The 13,643-nt window shown below is 32.2% G+C and overlaps 1 protein-coding gene across 1 annotated transcript in view; it reads right to left on the bottom strand.

Annotated features, from left to right (window-relative positions):
* Positions 1 to 13,643, bottom strand: part of LOC107074580 (uncharacterized) — a 384,592-nt gene that overhangs the window by 39,767 nt on the left and 331,182 nt on the right. The gene's annotated exons all lie outside the window — the stretch shown is intronic.

Genomic DNA, 13,643 nt, shown 5'->3' with positions numbered 1-13,643 from the left:
ATAATGCACATATTTATTTTAAAAATATAAAAATACATTTTACGTATTCATGAGACAAGTTATCTATGTATACATACATACATACATACATACATACATTTATATACATATACATATTTAGACTTTAGAGAATAAAGAAGGAAGTTCACGTTTTACCTTGGAGCAGAACTTCTCAATTTCCTGATCGACTTTTCAGATACAAAGTAAGCGTATTCTCGATAGAGCTCGTAATAAGCTTGTCTGAACGTTCCTTCTCGATGACGTTGCAATACTCATTCTCTCTCTCTCTCTTTTTCTTCCCTTTTTCTCATTTTTTCCTTTCTTATTCTTTCAATCTATCCCATGATAGATCACGATAGCGACGATAGTAAAAGAGATAGATAAAAATAAAAAAAAAGTCGAGATAAAGACAGAAGGGAAAATAGGGAAAGGAGAAGGAGGAAGGGGAGAGTGTTGAAGGGTTGAAAGTGAAGAAGAAGTGATCGCACCTCGTAGATACTTGAGTCCTCCTCTGAATCATCCTGAAAACTGAATTTTCTTCGCGAATACTGCAAAGTGCTACGTAAAAGACGGGGCTAACTCTGTTCCGCGAGACTTCTTCGATCCTAGGGTTCGAAAGTAGAAGAAAAAGAATAAGAGTGAAATAGATAGAGAGTAAATTCTCTGAAACTTGGTGTCTCCCCTATGGAAGGTTAAATCACCGTGAACGTATTTATATGAAATTTTAGAGGAAAAAATTCAAGGAGTATTTTGCGAAATATCTGTTCATGATCCGAATCCGAAGGATAAAGAGGAATTTTTTCTGATGGACGAGATGATCATTTTTATCGTCGATAAAATTTGCCAATTTGAAGTATTGTTCAATCGTGCGGATGGTCGAGCACATATACAGGGTATCCTCTAGTAATTTTTTTTTTTATGCAAAATTTTACTAACAAATTCAATCAGCAATTTCTAGTAAACAATTAAAAAAATAATATGCTACATAAAACGTGCTGGTGCTTAAAATGCTTTATTAAAAAAAAGTTACGAAGGTCTCCAACGAAATAACTATTATCGTTCGAGTTATTTTTACACGTAGAATCATTTCCAGTCTAGTTACACCGTTCGTATAGACCCTGTATATATGTAAATACGTACGTGCTTACTTTCTCACAGAGGTACAATGAAAGAAAATTCTATTCCGCCATTGTCAAACGTCTCTTAATTCGCGCAAAGTATTGCGAAGGTCGTGGCACGCACTACCGGTTCCTGAGATTAAAGCTAATTGCTTTGGAGTACCGTCGTGAATTTTAATGAGATTTATAAGTATGAACCAGTCTGGCCTTTCTCCCATAATCAAAGAGAGGAAAACATAAAGCGACAGATATATATATATATAAAAGGTACTTTCTTTTGAAAACATTTATGGTTTGTAAAAATGTAATAATAAAATATTATATAAAGAAGGCAAGTATTTGAAGTTCTTACATTTAAAATTTCATTCGATTGATAGTGACCGTTCGGACGTTTCTTAAAAAACACTTCCGAAGAAAAAAAACACGCATGGAAGAAAGAAAGAAAGAAAAAAGGGGAAAAAGAAGAATGAACATAAGATCGGATACTGCGTTGGTAATCCTTGTTATTTACATCATCACGGTACCAGGTAAGCTTCGGATTTTTGCTTAAGATGACGCTAAGAACTTAGCGAAGGATAAAGTTAAGTTTCTGGATCGATAATCGAAGCAACTAGAGCAGCTTAGACGAAGTACTAATACGTGTAATCCTACATATTATGTATACACAGATATATATATATATATATATATATATATATTTATAAATACATAGAAATAGTGTACATAAAGCCATTTTGTTGTTATATATACATGTAGACTTTAGTTAAGTATATATACGCAAAAACGATTAGAATGTAGGTAGTTTGTGAGATCGGATGAAAACAGGGAGACGTAAGTACTTACTTACCTGCCGCACCAATCTTATGTTACTACGAAAGTTTAATTACCTGCAAAAAGTCTGACGAAGTTTACGCAAGTAACTGTATAAGGTAAAGGGGGAGGGGCGTGGGATAGGTAGGTACCTACGTACGATTTCTCTTAAAATAGTTTGAAACTTTTGAAGGGCGTAAAAGTTTGTTAAAGAAATACCTGCCAGGTTAGAAAAAAGATCTATCGAACGATAGCGTTTCATTAAAGTATTTTCAAAGCCTTACGTCGATTTAATATTCAACTTTTCAAGCTTCAATTTAGGTGTCGATTGAAAGAAAAAGTTAAAAAATAAGAGAGTGAGAGTGAGAAAAAAGAAAAACGTTTGATATTTTGAATCAGTGTGTATTAGCTCTCTGTTCTTTGATTCTTACTAATGAGCATAACAAGTTACAGAAATGTGTAACCATGTCGTTTGATAATAATCGAGGAAACTGCTTATTACGTTGAAAACAGGTATTTAATAACTACTTCTCTTGTAGAAACTCTGGTAATTAGTAATTAGTAATGATTTTAGAAGGTTCATTGTAAATTCATAAATAATATTTATGATAGACGTGTTCGTCGTTTAAAATGGTCTCAATGATATTAAATCTATATAAATTGAAATTATTTCTTTAATTAAAACTTTTGAATGTTACGTAAATCAAGAAAGCATAGACTTCTATTATTTCAAATGATTCGTCTAGGTGTGAATCTATGTATACACGTTACACATTGTATGCAACGGGCAGTCAGTCAAGCAAAAGATAAAGAAAAATCAGGACGCCTTTCTCGTCAAACTTTCGACATAAATTTTTGTTGTTGTTTTTCACGCAGTAAGCGACATCCTTTTATTTCATGACATTTTCAACGAAACCTTGATGAAGATCTCTATGAGAAGAAAGAGAGAAAAAGAAAGACAAATGAATGAAAAATACGGGGGAAAAAAAGAATATGCGATAGGAGTGAAACGTACATTATCATGTGGAAAATAATCAATTGATTGATATGTACAGAGAATCTTCCTTTAAAATCGTAAAACGTTACACTTAAACTATATTTTTCTTTGAAAGCTATTGATATAGTGTGTTTAAAATGAAGACAATTTAGAAATAATTACATAAGTATTTTATAGTATTACATATTTAACGAGTTTAAATTGAACTTTATAATAAATAAATTAAACAAATGCCAAAATAATGTACAGAAAAAGCTCCTATACTTTAAATTCGTACATGTTAGTATAATAAGGAGAATATTCGGTTTTTTCATGTCTAAATATTGGTTAGTCATTCTTTGTTTTTGCTGTTACTTAAATGTTTTTAAATATTAGAATTAATTGAATATTATTAACACAAAGTACGTTTACTTCAAAATTGCATATCTATTAATATACTTCGATTAAAAAATAATTTCGATTTGATATTTTATTAGATAAAAAAAGGAAAAAAATAACTTATCACCGGACAGAAACGTTGAAACAACAATAAACAATCTTAAATATCAGTAGAATACATTAAAGTATTCGATTTACCTTAATTGATTGATAATTAATCGAAGGAGGTGTATATTACAGTCCAAAAGCACGTAGTATACATTCAAAGCAACTGTCCTCTACGAAATTCATCGTTAAACTGGCACATTGTCCTCTATGAAAGTTCTTTTAATGAATACTGTTTATATAATTTTCCGAAGGAGAAAATTCTATTCATTAAAAATATTGTTTACGTTATACATAATATATATATGTAGTCTTCGGAATCTTATAAACAAAAATCGAGAAAAGAAGTTTAACTGACTTTCATAGAGGACAACGTGTCAGTCTTACTTTGGATTTCGAAGAGGATAACATGTCGAATTTATACTTCGTGCTTTTAAACTACAATATATATTTCTTTTGATTAAGTATCAATCGATTAAAGTAAATTGAATACAGTACTATACTCTATTAATATTAAAATATTAGATCGAAATTGTTTAATATTCAAATTATATTGTTGTTCGAAAAATTGTTTATGTATTTTTTATTTTTTATCGTTTTAAAAAAATGATACGAGTGATTTATATAACTAAAATATCGTACAGAAACCTTAGATTCAATTTAATCAAGATGTTTTTAGAATAGGTTCATCAATTTTTGTGGCTGACTGCGTTTTTGTTTTAGTGGTCTTATTAAACATTTTTAGATTGAATGTATTTTTTTTTACAAAAAATGCAGTTATATATATACAAGATGTGTAACCTTTCCGATGCAAAATTTCACTCTCTTTCTGTTCCTACTTCTATGCACCCTCTCTTTTCATATCGTTAACGTCGTCTAACAAGTTTCACTTCAAAAAAAAGATAGCTAAAAAATGCAACATGATCTGCGTCCTTAAATATAAAATATGTCTGTAAAAGCACGTATTTTTATTACAAAAAATTGTAAGAGAAGTGATGAAAATGAAATTTCATTTAATATGAAAGAAAAAAAAACAATAAGTTTTCATAGACGAATGACGTTGGGAATAAAATGAAAATTAAGTATCGAAGTTAAAACGAACTCTCGAAAGGAAGATATTATAAATTTTGAAATGTCTTTCTTTCTACGCGATAGCGTTTTTTAAATTTCTAATAACTTTCTATAAAGTTATTTTAACGACCTTAAGCTAAATATTTGCTTGTAATTCTCCATTCGTTTGATGAGTCAAGTTAAATTGCCTCCAAAATTGCATCTCTGTGAGCATAAGGATTATTTCATGTATATGTTTATAGGTGTGTATGTGTGTGTATCTGTGCATATATATGTGCAACGATAGTATGCTCGACATCTTGGGTAACTCGTATAAATTTCATCGTAACTGTCTGAAAGCAAGGACTAGCAAATCGAGCAAATGTATTAGCAGAATCCTTCATGATGCAAGCAAAGGGGTAGCATCGAAACATATTAGTTCTGGGTATGAAAATATATGCATTGTATTGTATTTGCATATTACATTTGATTGGAATAAAAATAATCAAAAATTTTTTATCCTACATATTCCATTATGAATAGTTTTTGATTAAATCGTCCTGTCAAATGTACTTTACTTTGCGCGTTTTTTATCAAAGAAAATTTTTCCACAACGAGATAGTAAGTTATTTCGAGTGATATATGGCTTAAGGTAATTGTAAGAACACGAAAATAGATCATTATTTCGAGAAAACGAGTAGTTGATTAATTAGCCTTTATCGTAAGACAGTTGAAAATGATTCAACGTTATCTTTTGTCTCGTTAAATTTGCAATAAAATATTATAATACAAATGTGTATAAAATCAAATGAAAATTATAATAAAAAACTCAGAAGAATTTTTCTGAAATATTGAATAAGCTTAGATTACAATTTTTACATATATGACAGACGTAATACCTTAATTGTTTATTCTCGGTGCACCGGATTTCGGCTTACGGTACTGTTTAGAGTGAATTTAAGCGAGTTTTCTCGACCGCAAGCGGAACGCAGATTGTACACGTAAATCGCACCCCCCACATAGGCGGTACTGCGAAGATAATGGCTTTCCGATGTACAATCGAAAGATAGAGTGTACGGATGCGGTAGTCGCCTGAAATATTTATCGAGAGAAAGAAAGAAAAAACAAAGAGATGGAAGAAAGGTGGATTGGAAGAGAAGTGTGAGAGATTAAAAAAAGAAAAAATATAAAGAGAAAGAATATAAGCAAAAATTTACTTTAAGCGAGCGATTGCAAGTGCTCGGTGAACTAAACTGAATAACGTAGGAGAAAAAAAGAGATAGTCATTCGCAGGACCCTTTGCGACCCACCTCGCTCTTGACCTCGTAGTTTGAAATAACGAGTAAGATAGAAGGTACTCCGCATTAATCTTAGAACCGCCTCGAGGACGAGAAGAAAATCGTATTTTCCGCGAACGAACGAACAAACGAACGATGAGAAGGGTTTCCCTTACAAATTATATAAGAAGTTGTGCTTCTCCTTCCGCATCCTCCCCCTACACCCCTATCCTTTTCTCCTCACTTTTCATTCGTAGAAAATATTTTCCCAAACACGTTGGAAGAATAAATTCACCCGATATGGCCGATTTTATTTCTGATTCTTATTATTATCGGGTCGCTGGAAGTTTTGGGGACAGAAATTTTAAAAATTGATCGTCGATTGGTTATCTTAAAAAGTAATCGAAATGATATAAAAAAAAGATAATTATTTCATCGATTAGAAATATTTATCTACTTCCGCATAAATTGTCGAATATAAAATGGATCAACATTTTTTAACCGGAAATTTTTAGCGTAAGTTAAATAGCTATTAGTCGGAGAGGTGAGTGGCAAAAAAATGCAACAGTTTTCTAAAACCTATATTTAAGTTATCTAAAACAGTTATCTAAAACCTGATATTTCGATATACTACATGATAATGTAGTATTTAGGATGTATAGCAATAGCCTGCCGTCAGTCAGCCAGTTTCTTTTGCGATTAGCGAGGGGACGGCTTCAAAGTTGTGAAAAAACCATGTATGTCGCAACAGTTTTCTAAAATCTAAAAATTGGTATACAAGGTCTTAATAATGGGAAAAATTAAAAAAACATAGTCAGCCTGAATTTTTATTTAACATACGCCGTCAGCAGTCGATACAAAAATGCGCCGCGCGCATCATTTATAGTCCAAGAGCTGAGTCGAGCACGTAATTTCTCACGCGGCGCGCTTTTGTATCGACTGCTGACGGCGTATGTTAAATAAAAATTCAGGCTGACTATGTTTTTTTGATTTTTCCCATTATTAAGACCTTGTATACCAATTTTTAGATTTTAGAAAACTGTTGCGACATACATGGTTTTTTCACAACTTTGAAGCCGTCTTCTCGCTAATCGCAAAAGAAACTGGCTGACTGACGGCAGGCTATTGCTATACATCCTAAATACTACATTATTATGTAGTATATCGAAATATCAGGTTTTAGATAACTGTTGCATTTTTTTTGCCACTCACCTCTCCGACTATATGATTTGTTGTGGACGGCGTTTAATTTATATTTAACGATCTTTATTTCCTTTTTTTTTCTTTTTTACACATCGTTACGTAATGTACACGTTCTTTTACAAAACGAGTAATGGATGGATAGAGAGAATATATATCGTAGTTCTATTTACCTCTTCATCTCTCTTACGAGAATAATACTTCAGTTCAATGATGCGACAATAGTCGCGCTCGAATCGGACAACGCTGCTTCGAAGAATGGATTTCCCTAATTAACTCGGTCATCAGAAAAAGCCTCATTTCTGTTTAATCATCCGTATGAATTAACTCCTACAATTACTAATTATCAATTAATCATGAAAAGATTCAACTTTTTTCTTGTTTTTCGAATAATGACCATTCGTTTGTAATTATTTACCTTCTATAGAACTATTTTCTCTTAAATCTTATTTTTCAAATGTCACAATTTTTTTTTGTTTAAACGAGCAATCCTAATATTTTATTTCATTTTTAATAGAGAAAAAGAAAAAGGAAAAGGATTAGAAGATATATATATATATATATTTATACACAAAAAGAAGACGAAAAAATGTTAACCGTAACGTTTTATTTCCTTGGAGAATATCTTCAAGGCCACTTTGTTCAAAAGAAAAATATACTTTGTAACTTTTTCTACTTTATTCACGATTCTTATACACGACCTGTTAGTCTTCTACCTCGACTTTTCGTCGACCATGAAACGCGAGTTTTTCTTCATAATTTTCATTATTTTTTTCTGTATTATTTTCCGTATTTTATATTAGAATATTTAATCTGATACTTTATTACGATATAACGCATCTATAAAATGTTATATTAGGAAGATTGAATATTTAATTTCTCATCGTATAAGTAATCTCGTAAATCATAACAAGTATTACTTCCTATTTGAATAATGGATATCAAACAATCAATACTCGGTAATCAAAGATAACGGAATAAGGTTTCATACCAGATTGTTAAGATTTCATCAAAAGATATTCATTTTTCCTCGTTTTAATTGAAATTATTTCCTTTGACGAATCTTACTTTATTCGAATATTATGTATAATATAACAATTAAGCGATTATTAATTTCAACGATTTATTTGGTCTTATAAGAAAAAAAACAGACAAAAAATGGGATAAGTATAATATCTAGCAATTAAAGAACTCGTTAGTATATCCACGTAGTGTAAATTAAAATCAGATAATGGGGGAAAAAAGATTTTTGTTTTTATTTTTTTGTTTGTTATCAAGCAGGAATATTTTCATCGTGTGTTTTTCATGGTTTGGGAGAGAGACTAGACAGTAACAATCAATGGCGTCGTCGTCGTCGTCGTAGTCGTCGCATTTTGTCCATTAATCTGGGAACTCGATGTACGCGTTAGATAACAAAGTATGCGGCGTGGAAACGTTTGTTCCTCTATATCACACCCAGGAAGCTTAATTCCATAACTCGCGTGATTTCGGTTCTCGTGGCTTTTGTTTGGAGCCGACGGTGAAGTTATTGCCGCTCAACGATGATGAAGCGATGCGGAGAGGGAAAGAGAAAGAGAAAGAGGGTTGAACGCGAGGATGGGTGGTGGTAGTTTGAGAAAGGGCTTGGCAAAGAGAAAGAGAGAGAGAAAGAGAGAGAAAGGGAAGGGTATGGGGGAACATAACAACGGCGAGGATGAAAGATAACGAACGTAGCAGTGTAGTACCTAAGCGCATCCACGAATGTGCACCGTCTTTCTCTTCATTCTCAAGGAAGGTGGAAGAAGGTAAGACGAACGACTGCGAATTCGAGGGTGAATTTAAAGCTACGTAAACATACGCCTGTCGGCGAGAGACGAGACCGAAAAGAGTAGGGAAATGCGAAAGAATGTCGTACGAGAGTCATCGTATGAAAGAGAGAGAAAGAGAGAGAGAGAAAGAGAGAGAGAAAGAGAGAGAGAAGAAAGTGGAAGAGAAATATGTTAGGTGTTTGTGACTGTAAGAATATATATAGAAAAGAAAGAGGCGAACTGTAGGCACAAGAGAAAGAGAGAGAGAAATAAAGAGAGAAGGAAAGAGAAGGTGGAAAGTACGGTGAAATGGGGATGAATGGGTAGACTCGAGGAGAACGGATAAAGGGAGTAATCTCGGTGGGTACACAATCTGCAATTATTAATGACACGAATGGCAGGCCCCTTTTCGTATGCAGAAAGCGCGACGAGTATACTTCTCTGATTGTCTCTCTCTCTTTCTCTCTCTCTCTCTGTTAGTTTCGTTCACACTCCTCAACTACCCTTTCTTTTTTATTTCCATTTCTTCATTTTTTCGTTTTTCTCGAAACAATCAATTTGATGAGAAAACGGTAACTTCAAAGTCTCGCCTTCCATCTAGCTGAGGATCCTATTTCTTGATCGACCGGTCGCGTTTTAACGACGTCGGAAACGATAGAGTTTCTGGTCGTAAAAACGGTGCACCTTTCTCTCTCTCTCTCTCTCTCTCTCTCTTTCTCTCACGGTGCTCACCTCCTCGGTTCATTTTCTCCTAGCTCGCAACAAGTTCGTTAATTTTAACGAGCGTCAAACGAAGACATCCATCCCGGTCAATCGGCTCTCTTACGTTCGATATTATATACATGACTCTGGCGATACTTAAATTCTGATGTACTTACTAACTATCGAAAAAGTAACATTATTATTATTATTATTATTATTATTATTATTATTATTATTATTATTATTATTATTATTATTATTATTATTATTATTATTATTATCATTAAATAAATTATTTAAATTCGAACTAACATAAGTGTAGACTTTGCAAGAGTAGATTAATTTTATTATTCATTGTAAAATATCATCGTATCAATAATTTAATGAATTTCTTATCGATAATGAATATTACATTATTATTATATTAAATATTAAATTTCTATTTAATAAATTATTTATTATATTATATATCATATTGTTCAATATGATATAATAAATATTATTTCTTTTATTAAATTTCATTTTAAATGATACTTTGGGTAACTATGCACAATATGTGACAGTACTGCTTCCGAAATAGAAGATTTTTCTTCTTTTTATGTTTATTTTTCTTCTTTTCTGTCTATCTCTTTCTCTCTCTTTCATGACAAATTCAAACTCGAGAACGCATTAAGTCGAGGATACGTTAATTTGTGAAAGCCGAGATGGATTAACCACCAGACGTCTCTCTTAGCAGTAGGAAGAAGAGAGTTAGGAGGTTGAGAAGTCATTCGTCTTTCGACGTAGTAAATTATCACGATCCTCTTCCGCTTGAAGATTTTACATTCTATAATTCGCACCTGCTGCAACGTTGTGATTTCGCATACACCGACTTACGAGCCGTTAACACCAGCTTCTCCCTCGGTAAAACCAACTTGAATTTTATTACAATTGAAGATACGAAAGAATGATAGAAAAATATTGGCTGTATGTTCAAACGGTAAAAGTATTAAAATAAAGGATTCTAGTAAATACTTTTAATAAAGTTCATGTTTTTTCGAATTAGTGAATAATGCATAATACGAAAAGTATTATAAATTTATTAGGCATTTATTATAAACGTTATTTGTGTTCTTTATATTAGGAATATTTTTAATTATATTTTTTTCTACAATTGAACTGAACGATACTGAGTGAATTTTTTAGCTACTACGACAAAATTTGTTTCAATATTTGAATTGCTTGCCGACTTTATAGAAAAAGTACCGCAGGTGATCGAGATTCTCGGGATATAGAAAATCAGTAGTACAATAAAAAAATCTCACGAGAATCGCCGTGTGAACGTTTCCCATTGGTATAGATATAGATTCGGAATCTATCATACTCATGTCTTCCTTTGAAATCGGTTTTTCACTATTTTTTTTACAAAAGAATAAAACAAAACCTTCTTTTTTTGGAACAAGTTCAAGTTGAGTTGAAACGAAATTGATCAAAACGATATTAAAAAAAAAACCAAATGAAAAATATATAAACTTATATTATATATAAATTTTATTTATATACTAATATGTACTAAAAAGGTTATAGGAAAATAGAGTCATTTAGTATCTTAATTAATATGTTAAATACAAAGGAGAAAAACATAAAAATATTTCATATCTAATGAGAAAACAAAAAGAAAAAATTCACTTTCTGTAGGTACATACATAGAGGATGACGTACACATACATTTAAACATACAAATACACACATATACACGCGAGAACAATGCGTTGGAATTTTTGTAGTTTTTATGATCGGTACAATGGTAGACGTTTATGAATTTTAATTTCATATCGATTGTGAAAAAACACTTGTTAGGTATATCTATTCATGCACCAGATCGCGATTTTATTTTCGGATGTTCCATCGATTTATTGCTCATGGTCGATAAAATTGACTTTTATTTTACTTTTGTTAAACGTTAAAACATCGAGGTAAAAGAGTCAAGCGAATCGTGTAACGTATCTTTTGTCGAGACTGATCCTTTGTTTGATTCTTTTGGGTGGGTATTAAAAAAGCAATGAGAGGGAAGTCGAAAAAACTGAAAGAGAGAGAAAAAGAAAAATAGAAAGAGAGAAAGAGAGAAGAAAGAGAGAGAGAGAGAGGTAATGCAACATTACGACGGTGACCGGAAATGACGACCATTTCGAAGTAACGCAGTTTCACAGGACAGGCAATCGAGCAATCGTCGCTTTTCATTGACACCTTATATATACCGGGTGTCGCCGGTGAAAAGGCCATCGGAACATTCGCTGCTATTGCTACTGGTGCAGCAACAGCAGATGCAGCAGCAGCAGCAGCCTAGAAGCGAGTCGCGCTATCTTAATGGACTTTCCACAGCGATAAAAGCTCTCGACTCCGACGTACGCGTATACACGAACTTTATTTCCTTTTTTGCCCTGTCACTGCTACTTCCAACCCCTGCTTTTGCTCTACATCTCTTTTTCTCTCTTTCTCTCTCTCTTTTCTCTTTCTCATTCTCATTTTCTTGTGCTCGCAGAGTTAGAAACTTAATATATAAAATTGAAGCACACTCGTAATTTAACTCCCTGTTATTTATATTCCTTTTTCTAAGCTGACAATTAAAGAGATATAACGACGAACTGAAAGCATGTTTTGACATTTGAAAAAAGATAGGAAAGAAAGGAAGAGATAAATGAAGAAAAGAGGGAAGCTCGCTCACAAACGAATCAGGTTTTTTCACGTTGTAGTAAAAAAGTATTGCGTCAATATCGAATACTTGGGAATACGAAGTAAAACCACGTTGGTTTGATTTTGAGGGTGGTTTAAAGTCGCGAAATGTAGTTTCCGCGTAAACGCTTGGTGGCTTTTGTACAACATCGAACGTTGTTTCGTAAACGCTCGGGTTTTCCGTGTTTTCCTTTTCTGTTTTCTTTCACTATATCTCTCTTTCTCTTTCTGCTTCTCTTATTCCTTTTTCCTCTTTCCCTTATTCTATGACCACCTTCGGATGGAAAATATAACTTTCTGTATCCGTTTTGTTACATTTGTAGTAGTGAGTTGAACAAAGTTCGTATCCACGATATAACAATGTTATGATACATATGTAATGACCTGAAATATACCTACGGTTTTTAGAAACAGGAGAGTGTAATTCACTTTCTTTGTTTTTAGATTTTTCGTTATTGGACTAACTCGTATTACAGTACAGTATAGCATTTTCTTTTTCTTCGTTACTCAGGTTTTCTTCTAGATGTTCCTACGGAATAACATATGTATGTAAAAAGTATACAAAAAAAAAAACAAAGTACAGGATTTGTGAACAAAATTGGGTCGTTGGACTGACTGGACCATGACTTGAAGCCAAGTCTTTCCTTTTTCGGGCGACTGTTGTAACTTTTAAACTATAACCCTCTGACCAACTTCCTCCTGAATCAAAGTATTCGATCCCACAAGAAACAAATTATTTTAATTCGAAAGGTATTCGAAAAAATTGTTGAAATTGTTCAATATGCTTAATTTACATTTATCTTTCGTAAGAACTTTATTGGTTTTTAACAATAAGGCGATTGTCGAAATGCGTTTTCAAAAACCTTATCAAACGAGCGTGATTTCATCCTAGAACAATTTCTCTCTACGCAAAAGTTTTCTTCATAGACGGATCATGTAGAATTTTCATGGTACATTTTGAACCGCTCGTTTCATCGTGCAATGGCTTGTGCGTGCTGCGAATTACAATGGCCCAATGAGAGGCCTTTTTCGCGAGTGAGAAAAAAACGAATAAAAACGGGTTGCTTTATCGATTGCAATTTTTCAGCCAGTCTATAGTATGCGCCACCTTCGGTAAAATACGACAGAGAAAACAGGAAATTAAGTATCAAATGCATTTGTCTTTTGTGCATATCAACACAAACTGCAATAGTAGATTTTTTTAATTGATATTTTATATGTTGATATAAATTTATTAAAATATCCACTTGAGTTTCCTAAATTAAGAGAGATTTCTATTTTAATTTTTTGTTTAATTTTAATTTTTTAAATCACAAGTAGTTAGAATTAAATTTAATTTATGGTTAATATTATTTCAAATTTAAAACATTATTAATTCGAATTTTTTTTTAATCGCAAATTTAAATAAAATACATAATAATTATTAAAAAAAAAAATATATGATATATGTTAAGTGAAGTATAATTAATTTATATTTAAACAATATTACATTAATTTAAACATAACA

This window comes from Polistes dominula, unplaced genomic scaffold, assembly GCF_049000335.1.
Source record: "Polistes dominula isolate Pdom_NZ unplaced genomic scaffold, Pdom_raw_medaka contig_82, whole genome shotgun sequence".
In the NCBI taxonomy this organism is placed as follows: domain Eukaryota; kingdom Metazoa; phylum Arthropoda; class Insecta; order Hymenoptera; family Vespidae; genus Polistes; species Polistes dominula.
This window is presented reverse-complemented; position numbering and strand designations above follow the sequence as displayed.